Source organism: Sminthopsis crassicaudata, chromosome 3, assembly GCF_048593235.1.
Source record: "Sminthopsis crassicaudata isolate SCR6 chromosome 3, ASM4859323v1, whole genome shotgun sequence".
NCBI classification, from domain to species: Eukaryota; Metazoa; Chordata; class Mammalia; order Dasyuromorphia; family Dasyuridae; genus Sminthopsis; species Sminthopsis crassicaudata.
The window spans coordinates 485,223,599-485,242,175 of NC_133619.1; the positions used below are offsets into that span (position 1 = coordinate 485,223,599).

The 18,577-nt window shown below is 33.1% G+C and overlaps 1 pseudogene; it reads right to left on the reverse strand.

The window, feature by feature from the left end:
- Window positions 1-6,777: 6,777 nt before the first annotated feature.
- On the reverse strand, window positions 6,778-7,987 carry LOC141562240 (cytosolic carboxypeptidase 1 pseudogene; annotated as a pseudogene).
- Between the last annotated feature and the right edge of the window lie 10,590 nt (window positions 7,988-18,577).

Consider the following 18,577-nt stretch of genomic DNA (forward strand, 5'->3'; position numbering starts at 1 on the left):
CAATCTTCTAGGATCACTGTGACTCCTGTTAAAGAATTACTTTCATTCATTTATTCCTTCAACAATTATTTATTAAGTATTTGACTTTAAAAAGGACCAAAAGCAATGAGGGAAAGAGTTAAAAATGTTGCATCTCCACTCATGAGCTCATAGCCTTAAGTGTTTAAATTTCAACAGATACTTTGATTTAGCTCACATTTTCATAGAACTTCATGGTTTACAAAATAATATTTATTATTATTATTATTGTTATAGTTTTTTACTTATAAAACATATGCATGGGTAATTTTTCAACACTGACCCTTGCAAAACCTTCTGTTCCAACTTTTCCCCTCCTCCCCCCCCCACCCCTTCCCCTAGATGGCAGGTAGTCCAATACATATTAAACATGTTAAGTAAATGTTAAATCAAATATATATATATATATATATATATACATATATATATATATACATATTTGTGCAATTATCTTGCTGCACAAGAAAAAATGAATTTAGAAAGAAAAAAACCTGAGAAGGAAAACAAAAATGCAAGCAAACAATAACAGAAATGCTATGTTGTGGTTCACCCTCATTTCTCATAGTTCTCTCTCTCTCTCTGTAGCTTATTCTCTTTATTACTGAATAATTGGAACTAGTTTGAATCATCTCATTGTGGAAGAGAGCTGCTTCCATCAGAATTGATCATCGTATAATCTTGTTGTTGCCATGTATAAGGATCTCCTGGTTCTCCTCATTTCATTTAGCATCAATTTATGTAACTTTCTCCAAGCCTCTCTGAAATGATCCTGCTGGCCATTTCTTATAGACCATAACATTCATATATCACAATTTATTCAGCCATTCTCCAACTGATGGGCATCTATTCAATTTCTAGTTTCTGGCCACTACAAAGAGGGCTGCCACAAACATTTTTGCACATGTGGGTCTCTTTCCTTTCTTTAAAATCTCTTTGGGATATAAGCATAGTCTGATAACTTTTTGAGCATAGTTCCAAATTGCTCCAGAATGGTTGGGTTTGTTCACAATTCCACCAACAATGTATCAGTGTTCCAGTTTTCCCACATTCCCTCCACCATTGGTTATTATCTTTTTTTGTCACTCAATCAATCTGACAAGACAGTAGTGGTATGTCAGAGTTGTCTTAATTTGCATTTCTATGATTTGGAGCAACTTTTCATATGACTACAAATTGTTTCAATTTCTTCATCTGAAAATTATCTGTTCATATCCTTTAGCCATTTATCAATTGGAGAATGGCTTGATAGCTTATAAATTTGAGTCAATTCTCTATATATTTTGGAAATGTGGCCTTTATCAGAACCTTTGAATGTAAAAATGTTTTCCCCCAGTTTATTGCTTCCTTTCTAATCTTGTCAGCATTAGTTTTGTTTGCACAAAAACTTTCTAACTTAATATAATTAAACTTATCTATTTTGTGATCAGTATTGATCTCTAGTTCTTCCTTCCTCCTCCACAGGTCTAAGAAGTAAACTATCCCACATTCTTCTAATTTATTTATAATCTTGTTCTTTATGTCTAGATCATGAACCCATTTTGACTTTATCTTGGTATATGGTGTTAAGTGTGAGTTAATGCCTAGTTTCTGCCATACTAGTTTCCAATTTTCCCAAGTTTTTTTTTTTTTTTTTTTTCCCCAAATAGAGTGAATTCTTATCCCAAAAGCTCAGGTCTTTGGTTTTGTCAAACACTAGATTCCTATAGTTATTGACTCTTTTGTCCTGTGAACCTAATCTATTCTACTGATCAACTAGTCTATTTCTTAGCCAGTGCCAAATGGTTTTGATTACCACTGCTTTATAATATTGTTTTAGACTTGGTACAGCTAGGCCACCTTCATTTGATTTGTGTTTTTTCATTAATTCCCTTGAAATTCTTGACCTTTTGTTCTTCCAGATGAATTTTGTTATTTTGTCCAGGTCAGTAAAATTGTTTTTTGGGAGTTTGATTGGGATAGCACTAAATAAATACATTAGGTAGTATTGTCATCTTTATTATATTTGCTCCACCTATTCAAGAGTACTTAATATTTTTCCATTTGTTTAGATCTGACTTTATTTGTAGGGAAAGTGTTTGTAGTTTTGCTCATATAGTTCCTGACTTTTCCTTGGCAAATAGATTTCCAAATATTTTATGCTATCAATAGTTATTTTAAATGAAATTTCTCTTTGTATCTCTTGATGTTGGATTTTGTTAGTGATGTATAAAAATGCTGATGTTTTAGGTGAATTTATTTTGTATCCCATAACTTTGCTAAAGTTGTGGATTATTTCTAATAGCTTTTTAGTAGAATCTCTGGGGTTCTCTAAGTATACCATCATATCATCTGCAAAGAGGGATAATTTGGTTTCCTCATTACATACTCTAATTCCTTTAATTTCTTTTTCATCTCTTATTGGCAAAGCTGGCATTTCTAATACAATATTGAATAGTAATGGTGATAGTGGACAACCTCGTACTGATCTTATTGGCCAGTTTATCCCCATTACATATGATGCTTACTGATGGTTTTAAATAGATGCTACTGACAATTTTAAAGAAAAGTCCATTTATTCCTATACTCTCTAGTGTTTTTAATAGGAATGGGTTTGGGATTTTATCAAATACTTTTTCTGCATCTATTGAGATGATCATATAGTTTTTGTTAATTTGGTTATTGATATAATCAATTATGATAATAGTTTTATTATTACACTATTACTGAACCAGCCCTGCATTCCTGGTATAAATCCTACTTGGTCATGGTGTATTATTCTGGAGATGATTTTCTGTAATTTCTTTGCTAATATTTTATTTAAGAGTTTTGCATCAATATTCGTTAGGGAGATTGGTGTATAATTTTCTTCCTCTCTTTTTGTCCTACCTGGTTTAGGTATCAGTACCATGTCTGTGTCATAAAAGGAATTTTGCAGGACTCCTTCATTCCCTATTTTTTCAAATAGTTTATATAGTATTGGGGTTAATTGTTCTTTAAATGTTTGGTGGAATTCACCTGTAAATCCATCTGATGCTGGGGATTTTTTCTTAGGGAATTGATTAACAGCTTGTTCTATTTCTTTTTCTAAAATGGGACTATTTATGTAATTTATTTCCTTCTATGTTAATCTGGGCAATATATTTTTGTAGGCATTCATCCATTTCACTTAAGTTATCAAATTTATTGGCATAAAGTTGAGCAAAGTAACTCCCAATCATTGCTCTAATTTTCTCTTAATTAGTGAAAAGTTCTCCTTTTTCATTTTTATGAATAACAATTTGATTTTCCTCTTTCCTTTTTCTAATCAAATTTACCAAAGGTTTATCTATTTTTTTGTTCCTTTTTCATAAAACCAATTCTTAGTTTTATTTATTAATTTAATAGCTTTTTTTTAAACTTTCAATTTTATTAATCTCTCCTTTTATTTTTAGAATTTCAAGTTTAGTATTTGGAGGGTTTTAATTTGCTTTTTTTCTAGCTTTTTTAGTTGCAAACCCAATTCTTTGATTTTTTCTTTCTCTATTTTATGCAAGTAGGCCTCTAGAAATATAAAAATTCCCCTTAATACTACTTTGAATGCATCCCACAAATTTTGATATGTTGTCTCATTATTGTCATTCTCTTGGATGAAATTATTAATTGTGTCTATGATTTGCTCTTTCGCCCATTACTTTAGGATGTGTAATGGGCCAGAACTCTGGAGAAATATACTTAAGGCTCAGTATGATTCATTTAATCCTCCAACAAGGTGTTAACTCAGTGGAATTAATGAGACAATGGTTATCTAGTTTACATATACTCAGTACTTAGCATGGTGATGTAATTGCTCTACAATTGATGTACAATTAGTTTGTTGAAAAAAAAGATAAATTGGAGCACCAAGGTGGTGTAATGAATGGATGGAATACCAGCCCTGAAGTCAGGAGGACCTGAGTTCAAATGTGAACTCAGAAACTTAATACTTCCTAGTTCTGTAACACTGAGCAAGTCACTTAACCCCAATTGTCTCAGCCAAAAAAAAAAAAAAAAAAAAAAAAGATAAATCAAGTTTTGATAATTCAATGCTATCATTGAATTCTTTGAGTAAAATAAATGCCAGTTTTTATCATAAATCAAAAACATTTATTATATTGAAACCAAACTGGCTTCAGCTATTTTTTTGTTTTTGGAGGGTCAGATCTTTTTAAAATCAAAAGTTTCTTATTCAATGAAAACTAAAATATTTCTCTAATTCTTTAATCATTTGCATGAGATAGCAGAAGGTTCAAGGAAGGATGTTTTTAGTGACTCCTCTTCTTGGACAGAAAGTTCATAATCCCCAACATTCTCAGGCAATTAAATGTCTATCACAGCATTACTTTCTGTACCACAATCAACTTCATCAAGGAAATGAGGTTTATCTTCTTCTAAAATGTAAGTGTTAGGACTTGTTACTTTGCAACAAAATTCAGTAGAATAATTTTCAAACTCAAGATTGTTGTTAGGTAGATTGTATTCTAATAGTGATGTCAGTCTTTTCAAAAAGAATAAAGCAATACAAAACTTGTGTTTCCCATCTCTTCTAACACTCATATACCCTCTGCAAATCCTCATATTTTCCTTGATCACAACCACAAAATGTGCTCTCCATAGCGCAGCTTTTCTCTACTCTTATTTTCCTCCATAGAGCAAGACATGCTGTAGATTGTTTGGACTTCTTCCTCTACAAAGTCACAGTTGTTCATACAGAATACTAAGTTCAATATCTTAGAAAAAGTCCTGCATCCTATATCTTCAACCACATCACATGAGGCAATACTATCAATAGTGTGCCACAGTCTCCTTAATGCTATAGCATATACACACATACATTTTTCTTTTGAGAATGATCATGATAATTTCAGTAAAGCAGAAGTGAATGTTTGATTACTGTCATATATTATAGCAGATTGTTAGTATGGTAAATTGTAAGATCTGAGTTTGGACTTTGCCACTGCTTGTTCAAATCTTTTCCACTTAAAGAACAATGGTTTTCATTAATGGCACCAACTGGGTTTAGCATAAGGATGATTTTAAAAATATAAGATTCAAGCAAGCTCTCTGCTGTAGGGTTATAATTCATGAGATATTCCAAAATTCCTTTCATAACCTGGCTTGAAGTAATTTCTCCAGGATATACTTGAGCAGATAAGAAAATACAAAAGTAATTTCTAAATTGACAGATATTTTCATATAATTGGACTCTGGAATAGCAGTTATAGTCAATATAGGACATCTATTTCCACATAGAATTTCACATAACACATCTTGTTGAAAATAGATTTGCTGAGGGTTGTGTGATGATTTCAATTTTTGAAGATGCATCTGTAAAGTTGAGTATGTATATGGATAATAATAATCAAAATAGCAAATGTCATCCTTATGTAGGAAAGTGACTGTGGATGTAATCATATAGCAAGATTTTTCTTTTTCCCCCCAGTAGCAATTAAATTTCTAAAGAAATGATTTTGATAGTAACAAATGTCAGTACCTACACAAATTCACCATGGTCTAGCACATAATGCTTCCTGGACAGAATACATAAAAGATTGGATACCATAATTAAACTGTTGTATTTTTCACATTTGATGATATTAAATTGGTATCCAACATCTGTCCACATTCCACTGACTTCAAAGTAAAATAACTAATCATTATAATTGCTATTTGTATCTGAGTTCAGAATAATATCATATTCATTTTTAAAAATTTGAATAACTTTCTGTAGATTTATAGTTTCAGTTTTGGAATTAAACTTCAAACTTTCTTCTTCTGGTGAAGTGTAACTTGGTTTATCCATGTCATACATAACTTTATCTTGATAAATGAGTCTCTCAATATCCTGGGCAATTTCTGCCCACCCTGCAGTCTTTCTAAACTAGGTTCTTTAAAGTGAAGTAGAGTGTGACCAAAATAATCAAGAAAAGACACTTCTTAATTTTCAGGAACAGATTTAGTATTTTTTACAATCTCAGTATATAGACCAGAATCATGGAGTTTTATGTAGTATGTTGAATACTTAATCTGATGCTTAATCCACTGATGAAAATTAGATGCAGAATTTTTTTTTTTCAGTTTCAACTCCAGTAAAGCATTGCCTTCCTGACTGAACATTTCAGCTCTTAAAGAACACATATCCACAGGTAGAAATATAGGGACATGTTTCAGTGCATGTAATGGAGGAAAGGTGAGAACTAGATTCTATTCTGTCAGTAAAGCTCTGGGAAGTTTGGGGAGCATTCTGTAGTGTTAAGTGTTGTATTCAAGATCTTCACTAGATTGCTAGTAAAAAACTTCAAAAATTTGATCTCTTAAAAAATCAATTGGTCATGACAAAAACATTAATCTATGCAATGATTTACAAGGGAACTTAGGAATCTTACATGTAAGAATTAATTTTTCTTCTCCACCTATAAAATAAAAATCCTTGGTCCTTCCTACTTCACTGAGTACTTGGGGAAATAGTAGGATTTCACATAGGAAACCCTTTGATCATTGAAAAGGTACTGAAAAAAAAAACCCTAAGGTATTCTTTATTAAATTATCTTGCTAGTAGACATAATGTACTTTTAAAATGTCTACAGAATTAAAATCCTTTGTGTTTTCTGTTCTGATAAGGCTTAATGAAACTGCTCTATTTTGATCACCTTCCTGTTGTTGCAATGAACTATCAATGATTTAATATCTTCTTTTACCAGGTCTAAAAAATTGTCACCTACCTTTCCCTGTAAAATGATATTCTTCTTCACTGAATTTATTGGACTATTTTGGTTCCACAGATGACTCTTCTGCTATAGGAACAATATGTCCACCTAGATTTCCTTCCATTACCAAGGGCTTTGGTTCTTTATCAATTAAATTGCATTCCTGAAAGTCATTGGAAAGTTCATGGGAAAAATGTTCAAATATTTTTGGTTCTTCTGTTGATTGTCCTAGCTCTTGCTTGGGTTTTTATTTATTAATACCATTATCAGTTTCATAATTTTTAAAATTTGGTCTATATCATCATCATTCTCAATTTCATTTTTAGCTTCTAATTCAAGGATTTCATTATCATCCTTTTATCTACTATAAAATTCATGCAATAAACTAGAATGCTGATCCATAGGTACAATCATAGAAATAACTAGTAATTGGAAATCAAAAGCATTTTTAATAGTTGGTAGTGAAAGATGATTTATCAAAAAAATGTTTCCTCATAATTAGACTAGGTGTATTGACAAGAGGATCAAGAGTACTGACTGCCAAGCAATTTTGTAAATTGTTGTATACAATTTTCATCCCATTGGTGCCAATAGATACCTTTCTTCCCAACTTGAGGCCTGTAATACTTTTTAAATTCTGTTAAATTTCCTTCCAGATGAACATGTTTCTGTGCTGATTATCTTGCTGGTACCAATCTACATAAATTGTTAAAAGCACATGAACACATCCTCTGTCTACAGCTCTCATGGCATTTGTTTTTGATTTTATCAATGTAGCAAGTGTGTCTAAGCAACTTTCATGAGGTTGGTGTTCTTTATACGAAAAGGGCCAATGACTTTAAACATAAGTTCCATAACTCCATTTTTCCCTAAGGACATGGCATTCCCAGGATGAGTAGAATATACTTGAAAAAGCTGAAGCCATGACAGCACTAAATGATGATTTTACAAATTCTGTTTCACTAGATTTAGAGTTATAGTTGAGTGCTCATTAATTCTATACTACAATCTAAATTCTTAGTCTCTTGATCCAGTTCTCACAAAAAGGGTGTGAACTTGGATCATTAACTCTTCCTGTGGTGTTCACAAGTAACTACAACAATATTTATTATATAACTTTTGGAGACTAAAACACTTGGTCTCCTACTATTATCACTTGACACCAATTCAACAAGAATGTTTGAGATATTAAGTGTGGTCTGAAGATCTTTCCTATTTTCTAATGATGAGAGCAGAACATCTAATCCTATGGACCCTTTGGCTGTCATTTTTTATTTTTTCCATTTTCTTTTGACCTTGTTTAAAGTGAAGATTCTGTTTCTAGACATTCACAGTTGATCTTTCATCTCACAATCAGAGAATTACTAGTAAGGCTTTTTTTTCCCTTGCTAGCACTTTTAATTTGTTCATCTTGACAATTCATCTTCATTTTAATAATTCTTCATTTCAAGGTCTGGACCTGAAAGGAAGGATTCCTCCAGCTCTCCCTCCAGCTCCTGCTCAGGTAGTAGCAGGGGTTGCTTTTCCCAAGGGCCCCCATAAGTCACTTGCCACCAACCACCCTGCTTTCATACCCAGTGAGTGAGGAGGGGGGGGTGACAATGGAGGAGGTAGAAAATCTTGTTTTGTATCCCAGGCAATGTTAGAACACTGCCCTGCATCACCAGAAATTTTAGCTCTTAATAGCATTGAGAATGAATGATAACAACTTAAAAAATTTCTCTAAAAAAAAAAAAATCAACTGATTGTGACAAAAAAGTTAATCTATGCAATGATTTATAGGCAAACTTAGGAATCTTACATGTGAGATTTAATACTTTCCTTCCCCACCTGTAAAATAAAAATCCTGGGTCCTTCCTACCTTGCTGAGCTCTTAGGGAAATAATATAGGAAGCCCTTTTGATCCTTGAAAAGGCCCTGAAAAAATCCCTAAGGTATTCTCTATTAAATTATCTTGTTAATAGACATGATATACTCTTTTAATTCCCACAGAACTAAAACCCCGTTGTTTTCTGTTCTGATAAGGCCAAATTTGAACATAAGATGATTTGTTGAAACAGCCATAACCTGATGAAAATTGGAGTTTGTTTTGTTTTGTTTTTAAATAAAAATGTTGCCCCAAATCTTGGTCCCATCAGTTCAGACAGCATTGCTTTAATTCTTGTAGAGAAAACTCCTCATTGAGATGCAGTGATGACAAGAGCTTATTTTTCATGAGCTTTTATAAAGCTTAGTTCAAACAACTAGCGATATCAGATGATTCAAGAGATGGAATGCAAGAGAGATTTTTTTTCTCCTGTTTTTAATACGTCTTCTTCATTTTTGAAGTGGTTGCATGGTTCATCAGCCCACTCAGTAGTTTCCCCCTTACTAGTTCTCTTTTTAATTAATAGACTTGTGAATAACCACAACTGCCTTGTGGGACACACAAAACACCAAACAGATGACTAACTTGCAGTAAGCAATCTGCTCAATGCAGTGCGCCTTAATTTAAGCCATACGGGGCCCCCCAAAAAACAAAGGCATGGCAAGTATGCAGTCCTAATGTGTAGTTTTTCATCTGTTTCAAGTTAAAATAAGTCCCTGGTGTGTAGAAAGTAACATTCGTAAAAGTGAAAGCAATGGCTCTGATTTATTGCCACCTGTTAGCATAAGTCTGACCTGCCTAAACTCAGGGTCCGCCTGATTCTCTGGAGCCTCTCCATAGAGTTGGGTACAAGTTGGAAGTCACTATGAAGCATCAAAGTGAGAGCTAATGTCAAGGGGCAACTAATTCTCTGTGGCTCACTCCAGGTAATTGAGGCTATTTCCCCATCTTGAGCATGGGGACACTGTACCCCTGTTGCCATGGTCAGCTGGCCCAGTTTATGGACAAGAGCATTCTCCTGGGGCTTGGGGAGGCAAAGATCTGGGAGGTGGGTGGTTCATTAGAAACTGGCTGGAGGGCAGTTCAGATCTGTAAACGACAGCTGTCTAATTGGTTTTGCTTGTGTGTACTGTCTTTGCTTTTACAATGGGAATGGGCTACCCAGCCTTTCTAATTAGATTGTTAAACATAATAGCTGAATGGCACAGCAGTAAAGAATTTGCCCTTTTCTTTGTAAGCTGGAGAATAGGGCTCAGAAAAGATTCAGAATTTTTTTCCAGCCCATTTCCCCCATCATCTTATCTGATGGTAATGAGACTAAGTTTATTTCTTTTTAAATGCTTGCAAAAGAGCACAGGCCATGTTGAAGTTCAAACTAGATGTCAAAACACACACACACACACACACACACACACACACACACACACATATGCAATACAGTAGCAAATTTCTATTTTCCTTCAGTCTCTTGTTTCCCCTAATTGGTGCCTTGTTGGCAACTTCCACTGAAAAACCAAAAATGAAATAGGCTTGAGAAGTGAACTACTCAGTCACCCCCTCAAGGTGGTCTCTGGACCCTGGATGAGAAAAAGTCGTAAAGCAATGTAGAAAAACCTGTCCTGTCCTATCATTGTCTGAGGGGAAGGGTGAGAGCTAAGAGGAAGAGGTAGGAAGAAGAAGATAAAAAAAAGAGACGAAAGAAGAGTAGGCAGAGATGAAATTTTCTAGACTGGTTGCTCCTGTAGCTTTCAAAAGTTCTGGCTTTACTAAAGAAATGATTTCTTTTCTTGGAGCATCCAAAGATACCATTTTAATATAATTTTCTGTATTACATATATCATATAGATACCATTTATCTTTATAGTTAGTACCACTTGTGTTTTTTATTTTATATAGGATCTGATCAGAATTTTTTTATCTTTGGTTATAAAACTCTTGCTTTTCTCCATTTATACTTATTTGTTTTCTATAGGCTATTTATTATTCAGCCTCTAAAATGCCAACATTATCTTCTGCAGCTTAAACATGGCCCCAACACATCTGAATCCTAAGACATCTGGAAATGGCATTGATTTTGGGCAACTCATTGGTGATTTTAGGCCTAAATAAAGAAGTTATTTTTTTCTTTGTGTAAGTGAAGAATAGGTTCAGAACTACAGTCCTGTGTCCAGGGGCAACAGTGTAAATGATTTCCCTCCCTACTATTAGTGGCCAGTTCTCAGTAATGATAGAAAGAAATGGCCTTTTTTACATCATATTCTTCTCTTTCAAAGTCAAAATTACTAATGTAAGTGAAGACTCTGTGACATTGAAAAAATTACCAACTTCTCTGAGCTGATGTAGATGATTTTTGAGGGCTTTTCATTCTTGAAATTAAGTTTACATGAAACTAATATCCAAATGTTGCTGCAGTGGATTATTATTTAAAAATGGTACTTTTAATCTCTTCTGATATCACCCTAATATACAGATTGACCCATATTCCCTGATATAATACTATTAAACCAATTCAGGTTTTCAACTGTATTTTATTACTGCGGTTAAAAACCTGAATTTGTAACCAGTGTTTTCTCCCCTTTTGCCTTGTCTAGCTTGACCTCTCCCATTTCTTTTCCTGCTATTTTACTCAAAATGTCATTGCCAAATAATTAACTTAAAATTTGGACTGACCCAGCATCCACCTCCTTAATTACAGTCATCAGTTATGAAATACTTACTACACTAATTCAAACTTCTTTTGCTTCTATCTACCACTAATCCTGTCTACAACCCTATTCCCTTAATTATCTCTTATTCCTTATCTAGTGTTCTTTGCTCTTCTCAAGCATAGCTTGGGTCTCTCTGTTCACTCCCCCCAATTTGTCTCTGAGCATTGTTCTCCTGTATTCCCTGAAATTCAATCACTCCCTTCTTTCAAATTATCCACCAAGTGAATGTTATTTCTCTTTCAGACCTCTCTTCACTTCTTTGAAATTTTTCTTTGACTTCATTCCCCAAAGATTTGTTTTTGACAATAAAAACTAAAGCAGAAATTTGAAAAAAGACATAAATTAAAATAGAAATAGATCCCATAAACATCCTATTATAGTGAATCATTTTCTTCTTATATTTTATGGCATTGATTTTCTTAGTTTTATTTTAATTAGAAGTTTTTAGAGCAGGATCTACACCCCCATAACAATTTTCTACAGTAGAATGCCTATGGCAGAACTGACATGTCTTTATGGTTAATCAGGTGAATTGCAGGATGAGAAATGTCCAATTGTAAAATTATAGGAATGAATAAAAGAACATGAAATTTGCTTCAAGGACTTGGAACACATTTCCAAAGACTACTGGATAAAGTTGATGTAGACTTTGCCTTCTATTTTTAACCTCTGAATATAATAGAAACAAGAGTGGAAAAATATGGTTTCATACAAAAGATAAATAAAATATTGGTTTTGCTTTAAAATGAGAGACTGTCTAAAACTAGGTAAAATTTACCACTCCATGCTTCAATCGACATACACAGACAATTTAAAATCTAGATAAATGAAAATGACTAATAGATATGTGAAACTGAGAAATAGATTATGCTTTAGGATTAAAATTACTTGGGAAGTTTTTGATCAGAGGGACAAGGGAATATGATCAATTTAAAGTGTTTACCTGTAAAGTCACGAATGTGTTTATTGTATTTATGTGATAATAGTACATTTGACTGTAACTGAATAAAGATAATTTTTTTCCTAACATAGCAGCTACTGATGCTTTATCAAGCTTTATCAAGCTTTGAACAGGTGCTATGAATAGAGTATCAAAATTACTTGAAATGTTCTTCATAATTACATTCCTCACAAGCTTTCAGATACTCTATTGGTAGTTGATTCATTGCTCCTTGGATTTCTAAGAAAATAATCTCCTGCCTATATTTGAAGGTATCATTGTTTATTTTTCAAGTATAAATATCTGACCTTCTGTTTTGGTTGGATGACAGATGGAAGTAGGAGCCTATGTTTTATCAAAATGCATAATAAATCTTTCTTCCATGTTATACCCTTTACTTATACAATTTTGAAATGAATTCCAGTAGCTACCTCTTCTATACTCTATGCCCCACTGAATTAAAATAAACACAAAACTACATGAGATTCATCTCTAATGAAATTTATGTGTGCATGTTTTATTAACATTAGGATTATGTACATATTTTATATGATAGATATATATATTCCTCTTACAAAATAAGACAATTTAAAAACTGAATATTATATAATCACAATAATAATAAAGCTTGTTTCCTAAGTAAAAAAATGAAAAAATGGACCATCCTTCCTTTAAAAGGTCATACACAATGTTTCTCAGCTTATTGCATGTACTGTAAGATTCATTTGATGTTTTGTTTACTTTCACTGAACTGCTTTCTTCTTTCTTTTTGGCTTGTTCTCTCTTTCAAAAAGTTATTACAAAAGATGACTCTTTGGAGATTTAAAGAGAAATGAAGTTTATGTAAAAACAAGATATCAATAAAAAGTTTTTAAACAAGACAATTTTTCTGCCTCCAGTATAATAATAAAGTATGTTATTGGTATCGCTGAATTCATGCATGGGGATAAGAAGAAATGGTCTTTGATGTTCCCTCACAAGTTGTGACTCTTTGGTAGTGATGACAGATAGACTGTCACTGTTCCTTTCATTGCTTTTTGTAGAGTACCTCTTCTTATGGGGAAACAATATTTTTGAGGTATATGTTACATAGCATCTGGCTAGAGGTAAAGACAAAGTCTAAGATTAAAGAATAAAGCACAGCTAACTGACTCACAAGCACCCAAATCTTGGACCCTAATGTTGTTAACACCATGCTTTTATCCACTTATATATTATGTCAGGACAAGCGAATTGTTTCTTTCCAAAAATTATTCTTCTGAAAGCAGATATAGGGAAACAAGAAGAGTTTAGACAAATTCATGGTTGATAAATACATAGTGGAATAAGCCAAGAAGGGCTGAAGAGGAAGTTTTTAGATATTTCCATGTATTCTGTTGCTATACCCTTAGGACACTGAAAAAAAAACTTTATTAGTTTTTGGTAATGTTAAGTTTTTAATAAATGCTTATTTTCCCCTTTCCCTTCTTTCCTTCCTTCCTTCCTTCCTTCCTTCCTTCCTTCCTTCCTTCCTTCCTTCCTTCCTTCCTTCCTTCCTTCCTTCCTTCCTTCCTTCCTTCCTGCCTTCCTTCCTGCCTTCCTTCCTGTCTTCCTTCCTTCCTTCTTTTCTTTCTTCCACCCTCCCTCCTTCCTTCTCTTCTTTCTTTTCTTCATTAATTCATTCAAATTCAGTAGAAGGTCATGTATACTGCAAAACATCTTCTGGATTAAGTACCTAAATACAAACATAGCTGAGCACATTTTTGTGACAGTTTTTTGTTTATGTTTGTTTGCTTTGTCTGGATCTATGGTTTCATTTTTGTATACAACTATAGGTAAGGAAATTCTCCAATGCACTTTGGCAATTTACAATGCTAGAGAATTTCCCAGGGCATTAAGCAATTAAATGACTTGTCCAAGTTCACAGTCTATATGTCAGAGAGGCAACTTGAACTGGTATTTCTGACTTTGAGGTTGGCTCTCTCTACACTATAACATGATATATTTATTACGTAAATATAATACCAAAAGCAAATTAATGACTTCTTTGTTCTACTTAGCTATATATGATCACCATTATAACTCTTCAAAGAAAAAAAATTTTACTAGTTACTATTGCCAAAGATATGTCTCTTTTAATTTGAAAAGATAAGAGAATATTATATATTTAAAAAAACAACAAAAAATATCAGGGAATTATTTATTTGATATGATAAAAGATGCTGTAGACATTATTTCTTCCTATCTTTTTTTTTTTTTTTTTTTTTTTTTTTTTTTACAAAAAAGATATTTAATAGACACAAGTACGTAGAAGGAAACTCATACTGTATCTTTCCCATAATGAAGATGTTAACGATAAAAAATGTATCCATTGAGGATTGTTGTTGTTCACTTGTTTCAGTTTTGTCTGACTCTTTGTGATTCCATTTAGGGTTTTGTTAGTAAAGATAATGGAGTAGACTGCCATTTCCTTTTCCAGATCATTTTAAAGATGAGAAAAATGAGAGAAACAGAGTTAAATGACTTGTCCAGGATCATATAGCTAATGTCTGAGGTTGGATTTGAACGTAGGTATTCCAAATTAATATTGCAATTGTTACTAGAAATTACATGATAATCAATTGTCCTGTGGCTTACCTTACCATCTCCATGATTAGTCAAACTATATTTCTTTCTCTCACTACCATTCCTTTCTATAAATTTTGTCCCACTAATAGAATGAAGCTGCTTGAGGACAGACTATCTCACTTTATGCTTTTGTATTCCAAGAGCCTGGCGCATTATAGGAATCTTAAATGCTTTTAAATTTATCAATTCAACCAATTTCTTTTTACAGCCAAACTATACACTTCTTAAGGAATGGAATGCAGAAATTACATTAGAATACCATTTTTAAAAATTCTCTTTCAGAGACCATGCTTATTTGCAATTAAACTAGGAAGTCCATGGAAAGTTTAAAAAATGTTTTCTTAAGTCTATCCTCAAGCCATACAATTATCACAAAGTTAAATCCATCATCAGCAAAGCTAAAGCCAAAATGCAAAAGGCAATTCATTCTACATGGTCATGGAGTCCCATCCTCTAAACCAAGAGTCAGTCTGAAAACTCCAAACAAAAACACCATTTCAAGTAGCCTGACCGAGCTGCTAAAAAAGACCCCATTTGTGTTATTTCTGGAATTCTTCTGCAGTTTGTTACGGTTTGATTCATATCATTCAGCCTGGGATGCTAAGACACAAATACACACACATACATACACACACAATACACACCCTTACAAAAATGATTCAATATACCCAGAGTCTTCTCAGAGCCTTTGTCTTTTCATAGTATAGCTCTCAGGAAAGGTCTAATCCAGCATCAACCAGAATCAAACCAGCCTCAGGAATGAAAATTGTTAAATGAGTTTTCCACTCTGTGTACTGTTCACCATAATTCTTACATTAAAACAAATTCCCTCTCTGACTTATCCCAAATCCATTATAAAGACATTTCTCCATAACTACATACAAAAATCTAGTGATGGAGTAAATATAGTAATACTTTTTTGTGAAGTTTTAAAAGAATGCTCAAAATCCCATAAAAACACCTACCCAAACCACTGTTAAATAAACAAAGTCTCTTTAACAGATGTAGAAACTAAGAACTAAAAAGTTATCTTCTATCACACAAAATAATCATCTGTTAAAATTAGATTTAACAATAAGAGCTTCAAATTATGAGGAATTTATAAAGAAAGAAAAAAAATCAAAATTCTTGTACACAAATGTCAGTAATAACAGAAACTATGTAAAAAGATTTACTCTTTTATATGGAATTGGTCTCCTATTATACTGAACTTGATCTATATTACAAAATGATTGAAAAATAGCTCTCTTCAAATATTTGAAATACTGTCATATTTTAACCTACAATTCAACTAATTAATAGTTACCTGTCAATTAGTGGGTACAGAAAATATAAATTCCTTGAAGGCAAGGAATGTTGGTTTTTTTTTTTTTTTGGTAGGTGGATGGAGAGGACCATCAAAAATCTATTTCTTCAGTGTCTTAAATAGTTCATTGCATATTGTAGGTGTTTAATAAATACTTATTGAATGAATTCAAGTCACAATGTTATAGATTATATAAATGATCAAAAAATAAGAGCAAATTAGTTCTATTGTTTTAGAAGGTAAGACAAGAATTAATGGACAAGAATCACAGGAAGGCAGGTTTTGACACCATATGATAGAGCTTTAAAGAAAACAACTAGCACTCTCTAACAATGAAGTGGGCTGCTTTATGATTTGTGAAATAGTGAGCTCTCATTACTCTTACTAGAAGGGTTCAAACAGAAGTTAAATTACCATCTGTTAGGGATGTTATGGAGGTCATTCTTATACTGAGTGAGAATTTCAATTCAATGACCTCCATTGTTCTTTCTTACACTAAGATTCTATGATTTTATAAACTGAGCTGAACAACAGTGAAATAGAATGCGTCAGTATGGATATTTCACTAGAGGTATTTAAGAAAAAGCTGGATGGTCATTTTTTTTTTTTTCTGGATGATCAATTTCTCAGGGATTCTGAAAAAGGGATCTCTCATTTAGTGGGACTGGACTAAGTATTCTATTATATCTTATAACTACACTAAAATTTTGCTATATGTTCCACTCTTAAAGGTGTAGGTGACATCAGATTCCATTGAATAAATATTTGTTAAATGCCTATTGTTTTAAAGGACTGTCTTGTTTCATCAGTACACTTCAATTAAGAGAATGGTATAGTGAAAGATTAAGGACAAAACATCTGCTCTCTCCACATCAGTTTGGCATTTTGGGGCCAAAATTTGGGCAAAACAAAAATTGAATAGCCTGATAAATTTAGACATAGCAAGATAGAACTTCGAAGTGTAATTCAGGAGACTCATTGAATACTCAAAAGTACTGTGGGAGTATTCTGGACATCTATCAATGTCTGCCCCCAAATTGGTTATTTTGCGATGAAAATAGGTAAATAATAATAAGCATGGTGGGGTTAGCAGAATCTATAACTATAGAGGAGGAAGTTTTTAATACAAATTCATCCTTTTTCTTTATCCTTCCCTTTTGCCCCCTCATCTTTTAAGTTGACATTGATGCCAAAGAAATAAAAGAATAGAAGATATCTTTGTGATTTAGGTTTTCAGGATCCTCTGTTACCTTTCCTAAGTTATTATAGGCCAAATGGGTTAATGTATGTAAAGCATTTTATAAACCTTAAAGGGACACATAAATGTCAACTATTCTATTATTAGTAGTAGTCATTTAATGTTTATCCTTTGAACTAGCTCTTGCCTTTCAATATATTTCTAAACTGCACATAGTGTTATAAAATAACATTATTAAACTCGAGGGACCAAATGTACAATTCAATTTAAAGAGGATGAACCTGCCCTTAGGCTTTTGGTAAATTATTCTCCATCTCTTCTGTTCTGTGGTCATAAAAAGAAAAGTAAAGGAGAGGACCTCCCTTGAAGTCACCCTTCAAACAAACAAACAAACAAAAAGATCACCAGAGAATTAATGGCTCCTTCCAGGGCTTCTCTTTCACACAGGTAGACAGGCGTGTATGTCTCTGAACCCCTCCCTTGTCCTAAGGAATGCTGACTGGCCTTTCTGAAGACTTGGGCGCTGGCTTTCAACTGTTGCTCTGCTTCTGAAGCTAGTTTGAACAATGGAAACAATTCCTTTCCATGATTAAAATCTTCTACCCTCTAAAATTAGTCCCAGGAAATTAGAACACCAGTAATTGTAGGAGGCTAAACAATCCTAGCAATTTAAAGGCCAAGTCATTTACGGAAATCACCAGGGCAAAGACCTTAAAAGACATTTCCTTAGTAGTTTTTGTCCTGTAACTTGGGGCCATTAAAGGGGTCATCAAGTCTCAATGGCTCTCAGTCTTCCAGTTATTAAATCCATTCCAGTTAAAAGATAACAGGAAATTGTTTGCAAAGGAAAATTGTGACATACCCTAGCATGTCTCCACATAACGAGAAATTAATTCATGTGTGTGTATCTTGAATTTTTAAAAATTTAAATGTAATCATCCTAGATTAATTCTATTCTTCACCTCTTCTTTGTTAATACAATAAAAGCAGGGAATACAAATAAAAAAGTAAGGACAGTATGTACCTTATCAGCACTCCTTGCAGCTTAGATCCTAAACAAAAAATGCTTTATATATCTCCAAAGTAATGTCTTGCTCCTGAGCAATTCTACTGGAGAAAATTAGTAGGTCAGTCTCAAAACTGTCTCCCTCCACCAAGTGTGTGACAATATCTAGAGAAGAAAAGAAACTTCATTTTCTTATGCATGTTACTAATAGGATGAGTAGACTGAT